This window comes from Eleutherodactylus coqui, chromosome 4 (genome assembly GCF_035609145.1).
Source record: "Eleutherodactylus coqui strain aEleCoq1 chromosome 4, aEleCoq1.hap1, whole genome shotgun sequence".
NCBI lineage: Eukaryota > Metazoa > Chordata > Amphibia > Anura > Eleutherodactylidae > Eleutherodactylus > Eleutherodactylus coqui.
Window position 1 is genome coordinate 199,501,778 of NC_089840.1, and position 9,368 is coordinate 199,511,145.

Consider the following 9,368-nt stretch of genomic DNA (forward strand, 5'->3'; position numbering starts at 1 on the left):
GGGTAGAGACTGAGATTTATCAGAGCCCAAAGACCGGGCCGGAGGGGAGAGGGTGGTAGTTAAAAATAACATAATTGGGAAAACTATTTTAACCAGAACTGACTGACTAAAGACTGCATCTCAGTTTGAGCTTTCTTCCTGGGTAATTTCATTAGTTACCAGACAATCCCTGTATAGCGGGACTTTCTGATCGCATTTCTTCAAATACTTTCCTAAAGTTATTCTATAGTTCCAGCAAATTCACATGGCAGAAATCAGAAATCAAAATGACTGCAACAAAACTAATTCTTACCTGTTCTGTTGTAGCACATCTACATGAAATTGGATGATGGCATCAGGATCCCCGAGGATGAAGTAAGTGAGATCACCGGTGATCAGATCATCACTTCATACTGGTCTGAAATTACATGATTTACATTACAGACCCCCAGCACCATGTACCCCAGATCCCACAGCACTATGTACCCCAGATCCCACAGCACTATGTACCCCAGACCCCACAGCATTATGTACCCCAGACCTCACAAGACCCCACAGCACTATGTACCCCAGACCCCACAGTACTATATACCCCAGACCCCACAGCACTATGTACCCCAGACCTCACAAGACCCCACAGCACTATGTACCCCAGACCCCACAGTACTATATACCCCAGACCTCACAAGACCCCACAGCACTATGTACCCCAGATCCCACAAGACCCCACAGCACTATGTACCCCAGACCCCACAGTACTATATACCCCAGACCCCACAGCACTATGTACCCCAGACCTCACAAGACCCCACAGTACTATATACCCCAGACCTCACAAGACCCCACAGCACTATGTACCCCAGACCCCACAAGACCCCACAGCACTATGTACCCCAGACTCCACAGTACTATATACCCCAGACCCCACAGCACTATGTACCCCAGACCTCACAAGACCCCACAGTACTATATACCCCAGACCTCACAAGACCCCACAGCACTATGTACCCAAGACCCCACAACGCGATGTACTCCAGACTCCACAACACGATGTTCCCCAGACTCCACAACACTATGTACCCCAGACCCCCCCCCCAGCACTATGTACTTCAGACCCCACAACATTATGTACCCCAGACTCCCCAGCATTATGTACCCCAGACTCCCCAGCATTACGTACCCCAGACTCCCCAGCATTATGTACCCCAGACTCCCCAGCATTATGTACCCCAGACTCCCCAGCATTATGTACCCCAGACTCCCCAGCATTATGTACTCCAGACCCCACAGCGCTATGTACTCCAGACCCCACAGCGCTATGTACTCCAGACCCCACAGCACTATGTACCCCAGACCCCACAGCACTATGTACCCCAGACCCCCAGCACTATGTACCCCAGACTGCACAGTAGTATATACAGCACATATAACCACATGGAGCCCGTTACATGATTTATCCTCCTTAGTTATATATTGGTATAATAAATGCCCCTCTTCCCATTATTAGTCTGCTAAGCAGGATCCTCCGCAGCGCTGATGAGCTTTATACTCTCTTGTACTGCAGATCACATGGTCCTTAATTGTACTTGTGTTTCCAGGAACCAGAGATGGAGACGATTGTAGAAGATGACGTCTCTACTACCGGGGAGGAGGAGCCGGTGATGGAGGACACCGTAGAGGGAAGCAGCGCCCCTACAGAGGAGGAGGAGACGACAACATCTTGCTGCGCCTGGCCCCATATTCCAGTTAGAAGACTCCTTAGAAGAGCGAGGGCCGGGATCACCTCCTTCATAAACACCATGTTCAGATAAGTATAGATAAGGATAAGTATAGGAAGTATACTGTAGTGATATGCATAGTAAATATGTTTAAAAAAAAACAAAAAAAAAATCTAGAATATCATAGAGGTATTTATAGTAAGACAAAGTTAAAGAGATTTCCCAGGGAGAATACTATTGATGATGTATCTTAAGGATAGGTCATCAATAGTTGGTCAGCTGGGGTCTGTCACTTAGGACGTCGACCGAACAGCTGATTGCGCGCCCGCTGACAGCGTCTTAAATATACAGGAGTCGAAGCGGAAGCAGAGGCAGTCTCCGCTCCGACCTCTGTGAAATGGGCGGCACTTGTAACTGCAGGCACAGCTCACATTGATTTCAATGAGAGCTGCACTTGCAGTTACCAGTGCCAACCACTAAACAGAGGTCAGAGCAGAGACTTCTGCTGTTCTGTACCATGATAGCTGATCAGTCGGGATCCTGAGCGACGGACCCCAGCCAATCAATCGAAGACCTATCCTGAGGATACATCATTAATAGTATTCTCCCTGGAAAACCCCTTTAACTTTTTTAATTAATCTTCATTTGTCTTAATTGTAGGTAATGCAGTGTATGGCTATCATATATTAGGGCAGGATAGTCGTATTCACACCACATGACTGTCCTTCAGTATTGGCTGCTATGGACAGTAAATTAGTATTTCTGTGACTGTCCTCTACCTGATGGCACAACACCGGCCCGTCCTCCATGCATTATCTTCATACTTGGTGCACTACACCTGACCAGGTGAGATCTCTATAGGAGCAGGGCACGCTGTATTATATACATGGCATCATATCTATACCAGCCCGAATAACTGGTCCGAGGAGGACGGAGCTGCCGGATAACAGTGTTAGTGCGCAGCCATGTAATACACTGCATTACTAGGACTCCCCTTTATAGGTGTTAAGGAAATAACATATTTATAGAAGCTAAAGTAATAATAAGTATAAAATAAAGTCTAAGATATAAGACATAAAATAGGTCAGTATAGCTATAAACTAAGTATCAGGCCAGGCTCACACGGGTGAGCGTGATATGGGACCGTGAATCATGCCCCCATATGCCATCCATGTAAAACCCCATAGATGTGAGGCGTTTTCATGTGAAAACAGCCGCGCTTTACTTCGGAGATGAAGGGATCCTCCGGCATGGCTGTTGCAACTGCGGGAAAGGATCGCTGAGTTCTCCCATTGCTTTCAATGGGGCCGGTGCTACTGCCGCCACCCTATTGAAAACTATGGGGCTGCAATGTGAGATCACGCAGCCAGATAGAACATGCTGCAGTTTGATTACAGCATAGCGTTGCATCGCGGTGCCATTCGGGAAAACATTGGTTATGTGTATGACCTCATTCAAATGAATGGGGTTCATGTTTATGCGTCTCGCAGCACAGAAACCTTGCACGATTAAAGTGACTCTCCAGTGGGGGGGGGGGGGGGGGGAGGGGGGGGGCATTTTCGGTTAATGTCAGGGGCTACAGAAGTAAATTCAGCCATGACATTTAATATGCATAAAAATCATACAGCAGTTATTGTGACCGCAGGGGTTGTCATGACTTTACACCAATACTTCCACCCCTCGGTCATAGGGAAAATCTATAGTTTGCAGCACATATTATTATATTTTATTTCTACATACTGGATGATGCTTGGATTTCCAAAAACAGAAAATTTCTTATAGGAAAGACTGGAGATTCGCTTTAATATGATATAATATAGGTATAAGCTACATAAGTAGTAAATCGATGGTAACGTATGATAGATGATAGACTGGATAAATATAAGATACAGACTAATATATAAGAATTAGAAAATCTATGTAACTTACAGTAAATGTGTGATTTTTAATAGGAAGATAAGGTATATGTAGGCATAAAATAAAAAAACAAAAAACAAAACAAAGTTAGATAGAACATAGTAAGATAAGATATATGTAACATAGACATTAAATAAAATAGCTTAGACATTAGACAGATATATGAGAATTAAAAATTAAAATGCAAAAACATAATTTATATAAGAATTAGAAAATCTATGTGAGTTATGGTACATTTCCAAAGTAACATAGTAAGATGAGATGAATATATAGACATAAAACACACAAAAAAACAAGAAAAAAATGTTAGATGTAATGCAGTAAGATAGGATATTTATGACTTTATAATTTATTTATAAGATAAGACGTTAGACAGCGATAAGTGATGAATATCTGACATTCAGTATAGGCTGGCAGAGGTCAGATATAAGATAGATATCAGATAGATAGAAGTATATAATAAAGGTATTTTACCGCCTTAAACATTTCTGGCATTTCCGCTCTTCTCCATTGACTTCTAATGGAAAAAGTGTCCAGTCTGAATGGTTGAATGGGTGACGAGGTCCCAGAGGTGCCAACTGCACCCATCAGGCTGTAGGTGCGCCAGAGATGTGTAACGATGGGAATAAACATGTAAGTATAAGATAGAAGATATATTAGAGATGAAACAAAGGGGAGCCATAAGTTATATAGAAACTAGAGATAAGGGGGAGATTTATGGCAGCTCATGGGCCAAGAGTTTTATTGTATAACGCACTGTTTTTCAATCTGAACTATGTGCGGCAGATTTATGAAAGTCGTGCGCCTATTTATTTATTCTTTGTGCCTTGTCATGTCATTCTCTTTTTAGTCTAACCTTGTGGATGAGGTTTAGCTGGGGCCGAGGTTTAGACCGGATTTATAATGTGCAACTTTTTAAAAAGTTGTATAAAAAGTCACACAACTCCTCCAGTGCTAAGAGGTTGTCTTCAGCACAAACCTTCACATCACAGAGAAAGACGGTATTTGCGCCTAATTTAACAAGCTGCGTGCGACATTATGAAGAATTAGGTGCATCTTAGACATCAGCCAAAACGTCACACCAAATAATCTCTCCAAAGGCTGAGCAGATAAGAAATCTCCCCCACGAAGTATATGATAGTTATAGGACAAAAATAGGGCAAATATAAGATAAATACACAAGTAGAAGGTAAAGTTGGTCGTAGACATGTTCATTTTCTGCAAAACATACGACTCTGACTCTTTTTGAACTTATGAATTTCCTCCACCGCCAACAATCTGTCCGCCAACATCATGGGCCGCAGTTATGGCTGCTAGTTGGCTATAATCTAGAATGAATCGTATCAGGTCAGTTTGGGGCTGAGGAGACCTTATAAACCAGCACACAGGAGAGTATCCTGACATCGGATATTAGTTGTCCGTGCGGGCTCATATAGCTTTATAATGTCATCCGCCCAATACAACGAATGAGCAACTAAGTCATCCGTCAGCCAGTTGCCTCTCGTGTCTACGACCAGTTAAGGTTATATAAGATAAGAATGAAGGGGGATATAAGAAGCTATTAGGTAGATATAAGACATAAGATAATCTAAGATAAGATTATTAGTAGATATAAGTCATATAGAAGCTGGATATAGAGATGAGATATATAGGAAATATATTACATATCTGTGTGACAGCCCATCCAGTGGGAACACTGCAGTGAACCAGGGATCAGCCGATCGCCACTACTTGGGGTCAGGAAGGAACTTATTTTTCCCTCACTTGGGGGTTTTGTTTCGCCTTCCTCTGGTTCACATCCTTTATATGCAGTAAATTCTATAAATTGTCCTGGATGGTAATAATTAGTCTAAATATAATATTACGTAGGAATAAAGAGTCATTTAGTCTATTCACGGTGTCTGCGTCTTCTTTTGTGTCCTGTAGTTCATTATGAAATCGCCATCATAATAAAGCATGAAGTAACTAAATAAGGCTCTATTCACATCCACGTCACAAGCTGGGAGCCTCCGGCGCAGATCCGGTATGAGATGTGGGATGAAAAAGTCGTGCATGCAGGACTTTTTTGTCTACTAAAGATACCGGACAGATGGAGGAACTGAACGGACCTCATTATAGGCAATGCTGTCTGTTCGGCACAGTTTGGTTCCGTTATGAGATTCCGCTTTCCTGCTCCCATAACAGAATCCTTAGCGCAAATGTGAATTTAGCCATATTACCATAAATATTCATTTACTTGTCTTCCAACTACATACAGACAGACACATGTACACGGTATATCCACCAAATGTAATGAAGAAAAATGCCCCTGTGAGACTCTCAACTTTATGTCACCGGCCCATTGCACATCCTATACTTTGGACAATAACCCCAATAACTGGGAGCTGGAAGTATGGACTAACCTCATTGTGGATGTGATACTGCCAGGTTCATGTCTGCATGCTGTGCCCATTCTGGGGTGAGGGGTACATGTGCCATCTGGTCCATGGTGAGTGGCACATGAGTTGAGAACTGAAACGCATGAAGGCCATATTAGACACATATATATATGCTGTAGTAGTGCTTACACAGAAGGACCTGTAGAGGGCTGCAGACAGGACTTCTGGTGTGAGGGTTAACACGAAGGGGTGGAGCAGGAACTAGAAAAGGACCAGTTCCTGCCAGAATCAGGTTAGAGAGAGGGAGAGGACCAGTGCAGCAGAGGGAGGTGCTGCAGGCTGGTGGCCTAGCAAAGGCCAGCGTCCGACAGGGACGACAACCCTGGACTCACACCGAAGTTGAGAGAGACAGGTTCGTGGAGCTGCAAGGGCTGCTAGCCCAGGGTCTAGTGCAGACCAGGAGTTTGACAGGGAAGATAACCCTAAACTCTACACCCAGATGGGGTGCTCACATGAACTGTGTATTTCATTGTTATTTGATGTGCTGTAAAAATAAAGGCTGGCAGGAGCCAAATAAAGAAATCCACATCTCCTGAGCAGTTTCTACGTGCGGTGCGCCATTTCCATATAAGAGAGGTCAACGATCCGAGGCAAGTGTGTCCCCGTTTTCCACAATGCATACACATATACATATAAGTAAAGGGTGGCATTATTTTTCGACTTCTTAAAAGTTTAGCTCCCATCCCGTTGCAATCAACAAAACAACGATCTGTGTGAAATTTTAGCTTAATCGAACATCTGCGAGGCGACCCTCATCGACCATGAAGTTTTGTAATTTTTGTCTAGAAATTCATTTTTTCAGATAATTTTTTTTTTTAGTTATTTAAATCGATGTTAAGCTGGTGCTGGTAATGGCTAAACATGTGCCAAAAGAGTGTTTTATGCCATATGTTCAGCCAGTATATGTCCCACCTCTAAAACAACAGTTTTAAATATACTTGGATACAGCAGCAGCGAACTCTGAAACATGTATCTTTTTTTTAATTGGTGTATGAGGGCTCATTCTTTGCAGAGGGAGCTTTTATTTTTACCATTTTGAAGTGCATACATCTTTTTGATCACCTTTTCTTCAATATTTTTTGGAGTCAGCGTAACAAAAAAAAAGGAACAATTCTGTCATTCTGTACTTCTTTTACAGTGTTCACCATGCAAGATAACTGTTGCGATATTTTCATAGTCTTGAGGGTGCTTACCCACTAGTGACATATTTTCTTGCGATGTGAGAGCGAGTGTCTATCGCTCAGTGTTCTCAATGGGGCTGGCAGCAGCAGCGCCAACCCCATTGAAAACATAGGAAATACATCATGAACTTCTGCCACAGCTGTGACAGCTATGGCAGATGATTTGTTTATCTCCACAGGGATGCAGGAATCCTCTGCCACAGTTGTCACAGCTGTGGCAGGAGTCCGTGATGCTATGCCATTGCTTTCAATAGGGTCGGCACTGCTGTGGCCTCATTGAAAGCAGTGGGTTGCAGGCAACCATCGTAGCGATGATTTTTAGGGAAGGGCTTGAAATATAACCTTCATCCTGAAAATCATCCCTAGCAGTTAAAAAAAAGTAAAAAATAAATAAAAATTATACTCACCTAGAAGAGCCGTCTGGCTCTTCTGTCCCGCCCCGGCAGTCATCTTCTATCTTCTGGAAGCTGGGGATTACAAAATCACAGGCTGAATGAATGGCTGAGCGCTGCATGTCATTGGCTGAGCACTTTGACTAATCACAGACAGGGCTCAGCTGTAATTCAATGACTGAGTGCTGCTTGTGATTGGCTGAGCGCTCAGCCAATGAGACTAGCACTTTCTAGGTGCAGGGATTTTTCAATCCCAAGCTGAACAACTTTTTTAGGTGAGTATAATTTTTTTTAAACTTTTTTTTACAGCTAGGGCTGATTTTTAGGAAAGGGCTTCTATTTCAAGCCCTTCCCGTAAAATCATCGCTGCAGGGATCGCCTGCAACCCACTGCTTTCAATGGGGCCGCAGCAGTGCAGACCCCATTGAAAGCAATGGGATAGCATCACGGACTTCTGCCACAGCTGTGGGGACTGCGAGGATGAAGGAATCCTCTGCCATAGCAGTCACAGCTGTGGCAGAAGTCGGCAATATACTCCCTATGTTTTCAATGGTGGTGGCGCTGCTGCAGACGGCCCCATTGAGAACAATAAGCAATATCACAGATTTTTTTTTCTGCGCTGTGAGTAAAAATCGCAAATGAGTGAAACTATTGAAAATCATTGGTTTCATAATCATGTGTTTTCACTCGCTCTCACATCGCAGGAAAATATATCACTAGTGGGTATATAGTTGCTACTGACTATGTGTTCTTTTTCCATTGGTTAGATTTTTTTTATGGGAAACCGTTTTTTTTTCCTTTTTATTTTTTTATACTGCACAGGGGACTTGAACTTGCAATTGATGGCTTTTACTATATATTGCAATACTTCACCATTGCAATATACAGAGATTTTTAATGTTATTTATTAAGGCCTCGTTCACACGGGCGACAAAGTCGTACAATTTTGTTACGTTGCTACAATGCTACAAATCACATGTATGTGAAGCCCATGCTTTCCTATGGGTTCCTTCATGCATGCAATAACCCGACACAAAAACCTTGTGGGTCCGGCGATATGCCCACGACTCGTGAGGTTTTGTAGCCCATGTTTTCCTATGTAGCTTTACTCTCTGTTGCATCGCATTTCACGAAAATGCGATTTTCGTGTGGTGTGATGCAATTTTGACAGTAGAAAATACTACTGTCAAAGCCTAAACTAAGCCCTAGTTGCAGAAAAAGAAACCACTTACATCACCCTAGAAACGCTGTCTAATGCTGCAGCAGCTTCCTCTCGGTCCCCGGCAATATTTCTCTCCATCTCTTTTGGCCGGAGATTGAAATATCCCCACCTCCTGGAAGTGGGGACTGTGATTGGCTGAACCAATCACAGCCATTCATTGAGCGCTGGCTATGATTGGCTAAGCAACAGTCAGAAGAGATGAAGAAGAAGACTGCCAGGGACAGAGATGAAGCTGCGGTGGAACCTAGGACAGCGCTTCTAGGTGATGCATACCTTTTTTTTTTCTGCAGCTACGATATATTTTTGGGTAGGGCTTACATTTTAAACCCCCACCACCACATGCGACTTTGTAGTGCTACAAAATCGCAGTATCACCATGAGAAATCGCAGCGATAATGCATTGACCAGTGATGCGATATCGCTGCGATGCTGTGTTGCCCGTGTGGAGGAGGCCAAAGTCTTGATTAATATCCATGCATGGCAGCCCTAGAAGCCTTCACTGAGTTTCGTGCTGCCATTCT